General features: G+C 41.3%; 1 pseudogene; it reads left to right on the top strand.

Moving 5' to 3' along the window:
• Positions 1–12,168: 12,168 nt before the first annotated feature.
• Positions 12,169–14,530, top strand: Rpsa-ps12 (ribosomal protein SA, pseudogene 12; annotated as a pseudogene).
• Positions 14,531–14,744: the final 214 nt, after the last annotated feature.

Raw genomic sequence — 14,744 nt, 5'->3', positions numbered from 1 at the left:
CTATATATCCAGCAAAACTCTCAATTAACATAAATGAAGAAACCAAGATATCCCATGACAAAGTCAATTTTACACAGTATCTTTTCACAAATCCAGCCCTTCAAAGGATAACAGATGGAAAACTCCATCACAAGGAGGGAAACTACACCCTAGAAAAGGCAAAAAAGTAATCTTCTTGCAACAAACCCATGAGAAGAGAAACAAACAAACATAATTCCACCTCTAACAACAAAAATAACAGGAAACAACAATCACTATTCCTTAATATCTCTTAACATCAATGAGCTCAATTCTCCAATAAAAAGACATAGACTGGGGTTGGGGATTTAGCTCAGTGGTAGAGCGCTTGCCTAGCAAGCACAAGGCCCTGGGTTCTGTCCTCAGCTCTGGGGGGAAAAAAAAGACACAGACTAACAGACTGGGTATGTAAAGAGGACCCAGATTTTTCTGCATAAAAGAAACACACCTCAGAGACAAAGACAGACACTACCTTCAAGTAAAAGGCTGGAAAACAATTTCCCAAGCAAATGGTCCCAAGAAACAAGCTGAAGTAGCCATTCTAATATCGAATAAAATTGACTTCCAACCAAAAGTTATCAAAAAAGATAAGGAAGGACATTTCATATTTATCAAAGGAAAAATCCACCAAAACGAACTCTCAATCCTGAAAATCTATTCTCCAAATGCAAGGGTACCTATATTCATAAAAACAACCCTACTGGCTGCCGCCACAGAGAGCCCATGGGCAGCACCCACGAGCAAACTTGAGCCTCGGGACCACAGGTAAGACCAACTTGTCTGCTGCAAGAAAGCTGCCTGGTGAAATCGGGACACACAGAGGCAGAATTCCTCTAGGACCGGGCACGTCCTGTGTTTACCAGAAGTCCCACACCCTCGGATCCCGGCCTGCAGCAGCTCTCTGCTACCAGACCCCGTGGGAAAGAGACCTCACCGCCTGGTCAGGTGGGCACTCCTGAGGCTGCAGAGCAGAAGAGACCACCAACACTGCCCACCCCTGCCCACATCCCTGGCCCAAGAGGAAACTGTATAAGGCCTCTGGGCTCCCGTGGGGGAGGGCCCAGGAGCGGCAGGACCCCTGCCTGAGACACCGCCGGAACCTGAAGGAAACAGACCAGATAAGCAGTTCTCTGCACCCAAATCCCGTGGGAGGGAGAGTTAAACCTTCAGAGAGGCAGACAAGCCTGGGAAACCAGAAGAGACTGCTCTCTATACATACATCTCGGACACCAGAAGAAAACACCAAAGGCCATCTGGAACCCTGGTGCACTGAAGCTCCCAGAAGGGGTGGCACAGGTCTTCCTGGTTGCTGCCGCCACAAAGAGCCCGAGGGCAGCACCCCGCGAGTGAACTTGAGCCTCGGGACCACAGGTAAGACCAACTTGTATGCTGCAAGTGACCTGCCTGGTGAACTCAAGACACAGGCCCACAGGAACAGCTGAAGACCTGTACAGAGGAAAAACTACACGCACGAAAGCAGAACACTCTGTCCCCATAACTGGCTGAAAGAAAACAGTAAAACAGGTCTACAGCACTCCTGACACACAAGCTTATAGGGATAGTCTAGCCACTGTCAGAAATAGCAGAACAAAGTAACCCTAGAGATAATCTGATGGCGAGAGGCAAGCACAGGAACCCAAGCAACAGAAACCAAGACTACATGGTATCATCGGAGCCCAATTCTCCCACCAAAACAAACATGGAATGTCCAAACACACCAGAAAGGCAAGATCTAGTTTCAAAATCATATTTGATCATGATGCTGGAGGACTTCAAGAAAGACGTGAAGAACTCCCTTAGAGAAACACAGGAAAACATTAATAAACAAGTAGAAGCCTAAAGAAAGGAATCGCAAAAATGCCTGGAAGAATTCCAGGAAAACATAAATAAACAAGTAGAAGCCCATAGAGAGGAGACACAAAAATCCCTGAAAGAATATCAGGAAATCATAAATAAACAAGTAGAAGCACATAGAGAGGAGTCACAAAAATCCCTGAAAGAATTCAAGGAAAACACAATCAAACAGTTGAAGGAATTAAAAATGGAAATAGAAGCAATCAAGAAAGAACACATGGAAACAACCCTGGATATAGAAAACCAAAAGAAGAGACAAGGAGCTGTAGATACAAGCTTCACCAACAGAATACAACAGATGGAAGAGAGAATCTCAGGAGCAGAAGATTCCATAGAAATCATTGACTCAACTGTCAAAGATAATGTAAAGCGGAAAGAGCTACTGGTCCAAAACATACAGGAAATCCAGGACTCAATGAGAAGATCAAACCTAAGGATAATAGGTATAGAAGAGAGTGAAGACTCCCAGCTCAAAGGACCAGTAAATATCTTCAACAAAATCATAGAAGAAAACTTCCCTAACCTAAAAAAAAGAGATACCCATAGGCATACAAGAAGCCTACAAAACTCCAAATAGATTGGACCAGAAAAGAAACACCTCCCGTCACATAATTGTCAAAACACCAAACGCACAAAATAAAGAATATTAAAAGCAGTAAGGGAAAAAGGTCAAGTAACATATAAAGGCAGACCTATCAGAATCACACCAGACTTCTCGCCAGAAACTATGAAGGCCAGAAGATCCTGGACTGATGTCATACAGACCCTAAGAGAACACAAATGCCAGCCCAGGTTACTGTATCCTGCAAAACTCTCAATTAACATAGATGGAGAAACCAAGATATTCCATGACAAAACCAAATTTACACAATATCTTTCTACAAATCCAGCACTACAAAGGATAATAAATGGTAAAGCCCAACATAAGGAGGCAAGCTATACCCTAGAAGAAGCAAGAAACTAATCGTCTTGGCAACAAAACAAAGAGAATGAAAGCACACAAACATAACCTCACATCCAAATATGAATATAACGGGAAGCAATAATCACTATTCCTTAATATCTCTCAACATCAATGGCCTCAACTCCCCAATAAAAAGACATAGATTAACAAACTGGATACGCAACAAGGACCCTGCATTCTGCTGCCTACAGGAAACACACCTCAGAGACAAAGACAGACATTACCTCAGAGTGAAAGGCTGGAAAACAATTTTCCAAGCAAATGGTCAGAAGAAGCAAGCTGGAGTAGCCATTCTAATATCAAATTAAATCAATTTTCAACTAAAAGTCATCAAAAAAGATAAGGAAGGACACTTCATATTCATCAAAGGAAAAATCCACCAAGATGAACTTTCAATCCTAAATATCTATGCCCCAAATACAAGGGCACCTACATATGTAAAAGAAACGTTACTAAAGCTCAAAACACACATTGCACCTCACACAATAATAGTGGGAGATTTCAACACCCCACTCTCATCAATGGACAGATCATGGAAACAGAAATTACACAGAGACGTAGACAGACTAAGAGAAGTCATGAGCCAAATGGACTTAACGTATATTTATAGAACATTCTATCCTAAAGCAAAAGGATATACCTTCTTCTCAGCTCCTCATGGTACTTTCTCCAAAATTGACCATATAATTGGTCAAAAAACGGGCCTCAACAGGTACAGAAAGATAGAAATAATCCCATGCGTGCTATCAGACCACCACGGCCTAAAACTGGTCTTCAATAACAATAAGGGAAGAATGCCCACATATACGTGGAAATTGAACAATGCTCTACTCAATGATAACCTGGTCAAGGAAGAAATAAAGAAAGAAATTAAAAACTTTTTAGAATTTAATGAAAATGAAGGTACAACATACCCAAAATTATGGGGCACAATGAAAGCTGTGCTAAGAGGAAAACTCATAGCGCTGAGTGCCTGCAGAAAGAAACAGGAAAGAGCATATGTCAGCAGCTTGACAGCACACCTAAAAGCTCTAGAACAAAAACAAGCAAATACACCCAGGAGGAGTAGAAGGCAGGAAATAATCAAACTCAGAGATGAAATCAACCAAGTAGAAACAAAAAGGACCATAGAATCAACAGAACCAAAAGTTGGTTCTTTGAGAAAATCAACAAGATAGATAAACCCTTAGCCAGACTAACGAGAGGACACAGACAGTGCGTCCAAATTAAAAAAATCAGAAATGAAAAGGGAGACATAACAACAGATTCAGAGGAAATTCAAAAAATCATCAGATCTTACTATAAAAACCTATATTCAACAAAACTTGAAAATCTTCAGGAAATGGACAATTTCCTAGACAACTACCAGGTACCGAAGTTGAATCAGGAACAGATAAACCAGTTAAACAACCCCATAACTCCTAAGGAAATAGAAGCAGTCATTAAAGGACTCCCAACCAAAAAGAGCCCAGGTCCAGACGGGTTTAGTGCAGAATTCTATCAAACCTTCATAGAAGACCTCATACCAATATTATCCAAACTATTCCACAAAATTGAAACACATGGATCACTACCGAATACCTTCTACGAAGCCACAATTACTCTTATACCTAAACCACATAAAGACACAACAAAGAAAGAGAACTTCAGACCAATTTCCCTTATGAATATCGATGCAAAAATACTCAACAAAATTCTGGCAAACCGAATCCAAGAGCACATCAGAACAATCATCCACCATGACCAAGTAGGCTTCATTCCAGGCATGCAGGGATGGTTTAATATATGGAAAACAATCAACGTGATCCATTATATAAACAAACTGAAAGAACAAAACCACATGATCATTTCATTAGACGCTGAGAAAGCATTTGACAAAATTCAACACCCCTTCATGATAAAAGTCCTGGAAAGAATAGGAATTCAAGGCCCATACCTGAACATAGTAAAAGCCATAGACAGCAAACCAGTTGCTAACATTAAACTAAATGGAGAGAAACTTGAAGCAATCCCACTAAAATCAGGGACTGGACAAGGCTGCCCACTCTCTCCCTACATATTCAATATAGTTCTTGAAGTTCTAGCCAGAGCAATCAGACAACAAAAGGAGGTCAAGGGGATACAGATCAGAAAAGAAGAAGTCAAAATATCACTATTTGCAGATGATATGATAGTATATTTAAGTGATCCCAAAAGTTCCACCAGAGAACTACTAAAGCTGATAAACAACTTCAGCAATGTGGCTGGGTACAAAATTAACTCAAATAAATCAGTTGCCTTCCTCTATACAAAAGAGAAACAAGCCGAGAAAGAAATTAGGGAAACGACACCCTTCATAATAGACCCAAATAATATAAAGTAATTCGGTGTGACTTTAACAAAGCAAGTAAAAGATCTGTACAATAAGAACTTCAAGACACTGAAGAAGGAAATTGAAGAAGACCTCAGAAGATGGAAAGATCTCCCATGCTCATGGATTGGTAGGATTAATATAGTAAAAATGGCCATTTTACCAAAAGCAATCTACAGATTCAATGCAATCCCCATCAAAATACCAATCCAATTCTTCAAAGAGTTAGACAGAACAATTTGCAAATTCATCTGGAATAACAAAAAACCCAGGATAGCTAAAGCTATCCTCAACAATAAAAGGACTTCAGGGGGAATCACTATCCCTGAACTCAAGCAGTATTACAGAGCAATAGTGATAAAAACTGCATGGTATTGGTACAGAGACAGGCACATAGACCAATGGAATAGAATTGAAGACCCCGAAATGAACCCACACACCTATGGTCACTTGATTTTTGACAAAGGAGCCAAAACCATCCAATGGAAAAAAGATAGCATTTTCAGCAAATGGTGCTGGTTCAACTGGAGGTCAACATGTAGAAGAATGCAGATCGATCCATGCTTATCACCCTGTACAAAGCTTAAGTCCAAGTGGATCAAGGACCTCCACATCAAACCAGACACACTCAAACTAATAGAAGAAAAACTATGGAAGCATCTGGAACACATGGGCACTGGAAAAAATTTCCTAAACAAAACACCAATGGCTTATGCTCTAAGATCAAGAATCGACAAATGGGATCTCATAAAACTGCAAAGCTTCTGTAAGGCAAAGGACACTGTGGTTAGGACAAAACGGCAACCAACAGATTGGGAAAAGATCTCTACCAATCCTACAACAGATAGAGGCCTTATATCCAAAATATCCAAAGAACTCAAGAAGTTAGACCGCAGGGAAACAAATAACCCTATTAAAAAATGGGGTTCAGAGCTAAACAAAGAATTCACAGCTGAGGAATGCCGAATGGCTGAGAAACACCTAAAGAAATGTTCAACATCTTTAGTCATAAGGGAAATGCAAATCAAAACAACCCTGAGATTTCACCTCACACCAGTGAGAATGGCTAAGATCAAAAACTCAGGGGACAACAGATGCTGGCGAGGATGTGGAGAAAGAGGAACACTCCTCCATTGTTGGTGGGATTGCATACTGGTACAACCATTCTGGAAATCAGTCTGGAGGATCCTCAGAAAATTGGACATTGAACTGCCTGAGGATCCAGCTATACCTCTCTTGGGCATATACCCAAAAGATGCCCCAACATATAAAAAAGACACGTGCTCCACTATATTCATTGCAGCCTTATCTATAATAGCCAGAAGCTGGAAAAAACCCAGATGCCCTTCAACAGAGGAATGGATACAGAAAATGTGGTACATCTACACAATGGAATATTACTCAGCTATCAAAAACAACAACTTTATGAAATTCGTAGGCAAATGGTTGGAACTGGAAAATATCATCCTGAGTGAGCTAACCCAATCACAGAAAGACATACATGGTATGCACTCATTGATAAGTGGCTATTAGCCCAAATGCTTGAATTACCCTAGATGCCTAGAACAAATGAAACTCAAGACGGATGATCAAAATGTGAATGCTTCACTCCTTCTTTAACAGGGGAACAAGAATACCCTTGGCAGGGAAGGGAGAGGCAAAGATTAAAACAGAGACTGAAGGAACACCCATTCAGAGTCTGCCCCACATGTGGCCCATACATATACAGCCACCCAATTAGACAAGATGGATGAAGCAAAGAAGTGCAGACCGACAGGAGCCGGATGTAGATCGCTCCTGAGAGACACAGCCAGAATACACCAAATACAGAGGCGAATGCCAGCAGCAGACCACTGAACTGAGAATAGGACCCCCGTTGAAGGAATCAGAGAAAGAACTGGAAGAGCTTGAAGGTGCTAGAGACCCCATATGTACAACAATGCCAAGCAACCAGAGCTTCCAGGGACTAAGCCACTACCTAAAGACTATACATGGACTGACCCTGGACTCTGACCTCATAGGTAGCAATGAATATCCTAGTAAGAGCACCAGTGGAAGGGGAAGCCCTGGGTCCTGCTAAGACTGAACCCCCAGTGAAGTAGACTGTTGGGGGGAGGGTGGCAATGGGGGGAGGGTTGGGAGGGGAACACCCATAAGGAAGGGGAGGGGGGAGGGGGATGTTTGCCCGGATACCGGGAAAGGGAATAACACTCGAAATGTATATAAGAAATACTCAAGTTAATAAAAAAAAAACCCTACTAAACCTCAAATAACATATTGCACCTCACACAGTAATAGTGGGAGACTTTAACACCCCACTCTTATCAATGGACAGATCATGGAAACAGAAAACAAACAGAGACATAGATTAAAAACAGAAGTTATGAACCAAATGGATTTAACATATATTTATAGAACATTCCATCCTAAAACAAACGAATATACCTTCTTCTCAGCACCTCATGGTACCTTCTCCAAGATTAAGCATATAATAGGTCACAAAACCGACCTCAACATATACAAAAAGATTGAAATAATCTCATGCATCCTATCAGAGTAAGGCTGGTCTTCAATAACAACAAAAAGGACAGAAAGCTCACATACACATGGAAGTTAAACAATGCTCTACTCAGTGATAACTTGGTCATGAAAGAAATAAAGAAAGAAATTAATGACTTTTTAGAATTTAATGACAATGAATGCACAGCATACCCAAACTTATGGAACACAATGAAAGCAGTGCTAAGAGAAAAACTCATAGCTCTGAGTGCCTCCAAGTAAAAACGGGAGAGAGCATACATTAGCAGCTTGATGCACACCTAAAAGCTTTAGAACAAAAAGAAGCAAATACACCCAAGAGGAGTACACAGCAGAAAATAATCAAACTCAATGCTGAAATCAACCAAGTAGAAACAAGAAGAACTATACAAAAAAAAATCAACAGAACCAGGAACTGCTTGTTTAAGAAAATCAACAAGATAGATAAACCCTTAGGCAGACTAACCAGAGGTCACAGAGAGTCTATCCAAATTAACAAAATCAGAAACATAAAAGGGAAACATAACAACCGAAATTGAGGAAACCCAAAAAAATCATCAGATCCTACTACAAAATCCTATACTGAACAAAACTGGAAAATTGGGAAGAAATGGACAATTTTCTAGACAGATTCCAGGTACCAAAGTTAAATCAAGAACAGGAAGACCATCTAAAGAGTCTCATAGCCCTAAAGAAATAGAAGCAATTATTAAAAGTCTCCCAAACATAAGGGAATTGGTCTGAAGTTCTCTTTGTGGGGCTTTGTGTGGTTTAGGTATAAGTGTAATTGTGGCTTCTGAGAAGGAACTGGGTAGTGCTCTTTCTCTTTCTATTTTGTGGAACAGTTTTGACAGCATTTGTGTGAGGTCTTCTATGAAGGTCTAAGAGGATTCTGCACTAAACCCACCTGGCCCTGGTTTTTTGGTTGGGAGACTTTAGTTCTGGTACAACAACTCTGGAAATCAGTCTAGAGGTTCCTCACAAAATTGGACATAGTACTACCTGAGGACTCCTGGACATATACCCAAAAGATGCTGCAACATATAGCAAAGACACATGCTCCACTATGTTCATAGCAGCCTTATTTATAATAGCCAGAAACTGCAAAGAACCCAGATGCCCTTCAACAGAGGAATGGATACAGAAAATGTGTTACATCTACACAATGGAGTACTACTCAGCTATCAAAAACAACGACTTCATGAAATTCTTAGGCAAATGAATGGAAAGAGAAAATATCATCCTGAGTGAGGTAACCCAATCACAAAAAAATAAATAAATGAATAAATAAATAAATAAATAAATAAATAAAATTTTAAAAATCACATGGTATGTACTCACTGAGAAATGGATATTAGCCCAAAAGCTCAAATTACACAAGATACAATCTAAAGACCACATGAAGCTCATGAAGCTCAAGAAGGACGACCAAAGTGCAGATTCTTCAGGCCTTCTTAAAAGGGGGAACAGAAATATTTCTAGGAGGAAATATCAAGACAGTGTTTGGAGCAGAGACTGAAGGAACGGCCATTCAGAGCCTCCCCCACCTGGACATCTCACCCATATCTCCTGGACATATACCCAAAAACATACAACAAGGACACATTCTCCACTATGTTCATAGCAGCCTTATTTATAATAGCCAGAAGCTGCAAAGAACCCAGATGTCCTTCAACAGAGGAATGGATACAGAAAATGTGGTACATCTACACAATGGAGTACTACTCAGCTATCAAAAACAGTGACTTCATGAAATTCATAGGCAAATGGATGAAACTAGAAAATATCATCCTGAGTGAAGTAGTCCAGTCACAAAAGAACACCCATGGTATGCACTTACTGATAAGTGGATATTAGCCTAAAAGCTCAGAATACCCAAGATACAATTCACAGACTACATGAAGCTCAAGAAGTAGGAAGACCAAAATATGGATGCTTCTTTCCTTTTTGGAAGGGGGAACAAAATATTCAAGGGAGGTAATAAGGAGACAAAGAGTGATGCAGAGTCAGAAGAAAGGCCATTCGCAGACTGCCCCATCTGGGGATCCATCCCATATACAGTAACCAAACTCAGACACTATTGTGGATGCCAAGAAGTGCATGCTGACAAGAGCCTGATATAGCTGTCTCCTGAGAAGCTGTGGCAGAGTCTGACAAATACAGAGGTGGATGCTCACAGCCGACCATTGGACTGAGCACCGGGCCCCCACTGGAGGAGTTAGAGAAAGGATTGAAGGAGCTTAAGGGGTTTGCAACCACATAAGAAGAATAACATCAACCAGCCAGACTCCCTGGAGCACCCTGGAAATAAACCACCAACCAAAGAGTACACTTGGAGGGACCCATAGCTCCAGCCGCATATGTAGCAGAAGATGGCCTTGTCGGACATCAATGTGAGGAGAGGTCCTTGGTCCTGGGAAGGCTTGATGCCCCAGTGTAGGGGAATGTCAGGGTTGGGGGGGGGGTGGAAATGGGAAGGTGGGTGGGTGGGAGAGCATCCTCATAGAAGCAGGGGGAGGGAAAATAGGATAGGGGGTTTCCAAAGGGGAAATCAGGAAAGAGAATAACATTTGAAATGTAAATAAATAAAATATCCAATAAAAATTTTTCAGATTTAAAAAAATAAAGAATTTAATTTTATGTCAGCCAGGAATAAACAGAAGAGTGTGGTAAGCCTCTTGGCTAGGTTGATACATCTTGTATCCTCTGACACTGCATATAATTAATAACACATAATCATTTCATCTGAAATAACCGATTAGGAATTAACTGATCATTCTAAGTGTCCATGTTTTTATTCAACTAACCTGAATTAGATACCTTCCACATCTTGACGGTGTCTTCGGCACATGTAACAGAGGAGAAGAGAATAGAAGTCTTTTCTGAACTAGCTGGTACGCTTGTTGGTATGCATAAGAACAATCCAGTGACAAGAAGATTGCAGTTGCGGACAACAGCTCTTCCTTTTAAAGTATAATGTCACGGTTCCCACCGTAGATCAAATGAATTAGGGAAAGCTTTCTGGAGTTGGTAGGAATTAAGATAAAACTGTAGGAAAAGAACGGAAAAGCGAAGCAGCATAAACTCGAGTAGTAGAAGATATAGAGCTTCAAAGCTTTCGTTCAGCTTGGCTGGGAGTCTTTTTATTATTAAGACTCCATTTGTAAAAGAATGAACCATATTTAAAAGGGACCTATGGTAACAACAGAGTGGAATGGATTTTTTTTAAGTGCGTGTGATAATAATATAAAGTCCACAAGGACGGCGCCAATCCCAGCGGGAAGAACGAGACAGAAAAGCTTGAAAATGGCTGGACTTTCCGTTACTTGAAGACAGATAAGGGTCCTCTATGGCCTCATCAGTACAAATCAAGTCAGCCAAGGTGCGAGTCACCTGAAGAAACAGTCATAAGTCACCGTGCGCATTTGTTTTCCCTACCGCAGTCCAGAAAGCAGGACGGAATCAGTCCTGAAGCCTGAGCTTCACCTGCGCGAGTGATAGATAGCAGGTCATTCTCAGCGGGTCAAGTCCAGCGTCGCATTTACTCAGCACTGAAATGTGCTTAGGGCACAGGAAGTTGGATGGCTTCCAGAATTATGAAATCAAATGTTTGACAACAAACTTAATCAAATGAGCAAATGTCTTCTGAGGGCGTTTTCTTACCTCGGGCTTGCCTGGAGCCAACATTAGATTATTCAGCGCTTTACCTCATCCTGAAGACTTTGTCCCACGTGATAAAAATCATTAATATTAGGTACATATAAATTTTGTATTCCGGAGTCCATCATTTTATTCCTGAAGCCCAACACAAATTGATACCTGGATCGTGATATTGGCTTTGCCAACGGCCATCTCGCCAGGGAAGTCCGTTTGTTTATAATTGCCAAATATTAAATCGTAATAAACTGAAATTGCTCTCCACTTAAATTAGCTTCTTTTGTCAGCTGAGCTCAAAGCATGCTACCCAACTAGACTTAACTGGGTTTTACCGTCTTAGCTCTGGGTTTTATTATTCTGTAATCCCGAGTAAATGGAATGGCCCACCCATTCTGTCACAATCTCCAAACTGGAGAAGGAGGCATACGAGTTATTTTCATTTCTTTAGTCATGGCGTCCTGCTATAAATTCTAAAGCACAATTCTAAGACATAATTTTGAATAAGAGCTATAAATTACCATTTTGTGATAGCAAGAGCAACCTTGAGCTTTAACGTAACAGAAAACTTGGATCAGAAGCCCAAAATTTAGTCCATAGTTTGCACACTTTATATTGAACAAGCGGAGCCTGCATATTCTCCAGTTCTTCTGACTGAGATAGCTTGTATAGAGCAAGCAGCTCTCTTGTTTCTTTCCTATGTGGCTGAGAATGTTTAATGAAAATACAGTGCATTGAAGGGCACTGTAAGAAGAGATCAGAGCCACAGAACGTATCTTACCATGAAGTCATGACGTCTAACCCTTTGAACAGGCTCATGATGAGTCGCTCCCTCACCACGACAGCTACTGCTATCAGGACAGAGTATTTATCACAAGCCTGTGTGTTCTTGTCCTCATGCTAGACACCGAGATATAGCAAATGAATTAAACAGACATAGTCTGGCTGAACTCCTAGTAGCACAATAGATAAAAAGAGGAACTGGGTTCCCACACGTAACTGTCCTTTCAAAGGGAATCTTTATCAGCTTTTCCTTCAGCCTGATTCATAACGTGCAGCACTCTGGACTCTTGCGGGTTGAGAAAGACTAACTGAGAACTGAATAGACAAATTAGGTCAGTCAGTGCCACCTGCAGTCAGAACGGTGACATAAAGCCTGCCACTTCTTAGTGGGAAAATCACATAGAAACTTAAATAAGGAAGTCAGCAAAGATAGCAAACACTGGGGGACATATTGGATACAGTTTAGAGGGAAGAGGAATAAGAAGAAAAATTTAATACCTTTATAGTTCTTTTCTCTATTCTATTCTATTTGTACAAATTTAAATCCATAAGTTTAATATCTATATATCTAGTATTAAAAAACAGTGTCATTATGAAAAGTTACATACACTTGTACCATATTTTGCTGATATTAGCCCTCCTCATTTCTTTACTTTGTTTCCCTTCCCCTCTTCTAACTGGTCACCTCAGTTTTTATTTTACCCATAGAGAGACATAACCGCGAACAAAGGACACACTGATTGCCAATAAAGAACATCTGAGCATAGTGACCACTGTGACGTTTCAAAGATGCCTTGACTAAAAAGGAACTGGAGCTTTCGGGGCTGTCCAGGGGACGGTCCACATCAGAACTTAAAGGGAAACTTATACGTTGTCGGGAGCCCTTTATGTCTAACAAATGGAGAGGAATATCCTCAGATTCCTCGTCTCGCAGAAGGAACCCACTTAGGAGGCACCAAACCTGACTTTCAGAAGGAGCCATACGCATACAAAAGGAAAAGTGACAGTGTCTACATCCTAAACCTGAAGAGGACCTGGGAGAAGCTGTTGCTTGCACTTCGGGCTGTCGTTGCCATGGAGAATCCTGCTGATCTCAGCTTCCTCTCCTCCAACACTGGATGCAGCAGCTACCTGTGTTGAAGTTTGCTGCTACCACTGGAGCCACTCCCGACGGCTTCACTCCTGAGACCTTCACTAACCAGATCCAAGCAACCATCAGGGAGCCACAACTTCAGGCGGTGACTGTTCCCAGGACTGACCACCAGCCTCTCGTAGAAGCATCTTTTGTCAAGACGCCTTCACTCTACCCGCGGAACACAGATTCTCCTCTGTGCCACATGGACATTGTCATCTCTTGCAACAAGGGAGCTCACTCCATGGGCCAGACACGGTGGACGCTGATCCCAGGCAGTTCTTCGCATGTGTGTCACTGTCTCCAGTGAGCACCTGATCTCTACTTCTACAGAGACACAGAGGAGGTTGAGAAGGACAAGCAGGCTGCTGTTAAGAAGGCTGTGACCAAGGAGGGATTCCAGGACGAATGGACTAATGCCATTTCCTGCGTTCACTGCTGCTCAGCCAGAGGTGGCAGATTGGTCTAGAGGTGGCAGATACCCTCAATGCCCATCTAGCAATTCCTGGCAGAAGACTGGGGTGTGCAGCCGGCCACTGAGGATTGGTCAGTGGCTCCCACAGCTCAGGCCACTGAGTGGGTTGGAGCCACCACTGAATGGTCCTGATCTCTGATGCAGACACCTGAGCAAAGAGGAAAAGGGGAAGGAAAATGAGAGATGAGAGAGAGAGAGAGAGAGAGAGAGAGAGAGAGAGAGAGAGAATTGGAAAGCAGTTAAAGGTGTGTGAACTGATACATTTATAATGCTTTAGATACAGCAAAGCACAACCAGAACTTGACTTCATTTTATCTTCAACTGATGACAATAAGCATGTTGATATGATATAATGATAACATAAGTAAAATATGGAAACTCTTGAGAAAATAATGAGGAAAGTATATAAAAATTATAAAATGTTCACTCATCTAGTAGAATATGAAAGCTGGACTTGAAAGGACTAAGTCATGGGGAACACACAGCCATTACCTCTCCAAATACTGAATCTTCTTCCTTTTTCCAATAACTGTTTTTCAGGTAGATACATACTAATTCATGTTAGTTGCTCTAAATTTCTTAGTTCGAATTTCAAAGTCTCTTCTCCTTGTGTACATACACACTAAGAATTGTGTTTTCAAGTGTGCTGGTCTCATACTTTGTAATATCTGGGTATTTTTCAGGTATCTTTCTGCTGTGTTTTTCTACATCTTAAGTTTCCATGACAGTACTTAATAGCACTATTAGACTTTATAAAAATAATTAAAGTGACCTTTTGAGCCTTGAAATGGCTCAGCGTGTGAAAGTATTTCCTGAGGCATTATTTTGAAGAGAGTGCTCAGATATCTCTCTCTCTCTCTCTCTCTCTCTCTCTCTCTCTCTCTCTCTCTCTCCCTCCTTCCCTCCCTCCCTCCTTCCTTACACACACACACATACACACACACACACACACACAGAGAGAGAGAGAGAGAGAGAG

Source organism: Rattus norvegicus, chromosome 6 (genome assembly GCF_021556685.1).
Source record: "Rattus norvegicus strain SHRSP/BbbUtx chromosome 6, alternate assembly SHRSP_T2T, whole genome shotgun sequence".
Classification (NCBI taxonomy): domain Eukaryota; kingdom Metazoa; phylum Chordata; class Mammalia; order Rodentia; family Muridae; genus Rattus; species Rattus norvegicus.
Note: the sequence above shows the minus strand (reverse complement) of the source record. Positions and strands in the feature narration are given on the sequence as shown.